This window comes from Chiloscyllium plagiosum, unplaced genomic scaffold, assembly GCF_037043375.1.
Source record: "Chiloscyllium plagiosum isolate Xiang-an unplaced genomic scaffold, Cpla_swu_hap1 HiC_scaffold_42, whole genome shotgun sequence".
NCBI lineage: Eukaryota > Metazoa > Chordata > Chondrichthyes > Orectolobiformes > Hemiscylliidae > Chiloscyllium > Chiloscyllium plagiosum.
This window is the reverse complement of record NW_028270180.1, coordinates 70910075-70912342: the sequence shown is the minus strand read 5'-3', so window position 1 is coordinate 70912342 and position 2268 is coordinate 70910075. Positions and strand designations below refer to the sequence as shown.

The 2268-nt window shown below is 45.9% G+C and overlaps 1 non-coding gene across 1 annotated transcript; it reads right to left on the bottom strand.

The window, feature by feature from the left end:
- Positions 1–1523: 1523 nt before the first annotated feature.
- trnah-gug (transfer RNA histidin (anticodon GUG)) lies at positions 1524–1595 on the bottom strand. Its single transcript has one exon. It is a non-coding gene; the product is annotated as a tRNA-His (tRNA).
- Between the last annotated feature and the right edge of the window lie 673 nt (positions 1596–2268).

Below are 2268 nucleotides of genomic sequence, written 5' to 3'. Positions count from 1 at the left end.
GGGACACTTTCCACGATACTGTGGAGGACAAAAACATCGAAGGAAGCCCTTCAGCCTGTTGTGGCTGCACTTGTCCAACACAACTGCTTAACGACCTGAATCAAGTTTTTCATTGTTTAGCCTATAGTCTTATATGTTTTGGCATCACAAATTAACATCTCAATTTTTTTCAGGTTGGAAGGGTTTCCACCTCTCTGACCCTTTCCGCACATCTACTCAAAACTTTCTGCCTTTTCCCGAAATCTCTTGGCCCCAGTGTTCGATCCCTCCATCAATAACAAACGCTTTTTTCAGTCGATCTTATCCATATCCCTCATTATTTTGTACATCTCAGTCATATCTTCTCCAATCTCCTCTGCTCGGCGACAAACAACCCCAGTCTGTCCAATCTCTCCTCATAACAGAAACTCTTCAGCCCAGACAATATCCCATTGAATCTCTCCTGCAACGTTCCCAGTGCGATCACATCATTGCTATACTGTGAATTGCAGAACTGCACACAGTAATCTAGCTAGAGCCGAATTAACTTTTTTTCCCTATTCTGTTACAGTATGAGGGCGTCGCTGGCTCGGCAGTATTGATTGTGATCCCTATTTGCACAGCGGGCAGTTGACACTCAACCGTATTGCAGTGAGTCTGGAGTCACATTGAGGCCCGACCAGGTAAGAATGGCAGGTTCCTTCCTCAAAGGACGTCAGTGAACCCGATGGTTTTGTTTTTTCAACAGTTGACCATGGATGTATAGGTGTTATTAGATTCGTAATTCCAGATATATATTGAATCTCAATTCTAACACCTGGCATGGTTGGAGTCAAACCCGGGTCCCTGGTTCGTTTGCTTATTGTCTGAATTAACAGTCCAGTGGTAATAGTGCTCAGCCATTGCAGAAAACCCGTGAAACTAATCTTTCTCAATGAAGTCACTTTTCCTCGATATTGTCCTGTGTCATTTTCCTGAGCTTGACTCCCAATAATCGCAAGTCCCGATCAGTAAACGCTGCTACCTGAGGATTGGCCTTACAACAGCGGTAAGCAAATGAAGCAACTGGTCTGCAGGTCCCTATGGTGGGGTTGGAGCACGTTCACCCAGCAACAGTGACCGCAGCAGCACAGAGTGAACAGTACCAATGTGCGAGTCAGTGTAAGATTCTGCAGTGCCTTAATGAAATAGGAAATGACTCCACAACCACATGATGAAAGAGCAGCGCTCCCAAAACTAGTGCCCAGTTAAACCTGTTAGACTCTAACCTGGTGTTGTGTGATTTTTAACTTTGTACACCATAGTCGAACACTGGCATCTCTAAATTAATGAAATGGGGGTGTGGGACGGAACGTTCAGTTAGTGATCGAAGGAGGGAGAGAAATCTCTGAGAACGGGTGGATTTGAATTCGGGCATATGAAACACAGAGATGTGAGCGAGCAGAATTTGAAGGGAAAAGATAATCACCTTTGGAGAAAATTACCATGTGAAAACAACTGATTCCTTCGTTTTTCACAAAAACTGGGGCAGATAGAGCAATTAGTGCCGTGACTCGGATTCGAACCGAGGTTGCTGCGGCCACAACGCAGAGTACTAACCACTATACGATCACGGCGTCCCACAGACGCGCACTCTGACAGGATGCAATAAGTACAGTATCATAGGAAATGTTAGGCAGCGCACCAAATGCACAATATCAGTGATGAGCGAACAGTGGCAGAAATGTGGGAACTCAGAATGGGCTGACCGTTTAATATCGGTTCCCCCAGTGGCTGTGGTGATTCCATTATTAATATGCTGTAGGCTGAGATAAATAGATTTCTCGAAAACATCAAAAACTCCGGGGACAGTGCAGGTGTTGTTGAAATGTATGCTTCAATAGTAATGCAGTTTAACATCGGCTACTTTACCAGTTTCCCCCCGACACACACACACAAGGCAGTAACCACTGCTGCCACATAGTCCCAATTCCCAGCCCCAGAATCTGAGGAAATGAGTGGCGCAGTCGCGAAGATCCAACTGGAAGACGGGATGGGAATGAGGTCGCAGAGATACTCGAGGACTCCAGTGACACAACCAGTGAATGCACAGCATTTCTATGACGGTTTAGAGGCGCAAGTAATTCCGAGGTTGGGAGTGCTCCTGGCCAAAGGCGGGGCAGAAGGGAAATTATTTTCCCGTTTATAGCAATCTACAGTGCAGCTTACTGAGACAGCTGAGTGCCACAATTGGAGAGAGGGTGGCTGGTTTGAAGTTTGAACTTGCTTCACTATCACCAACTTGCCTGG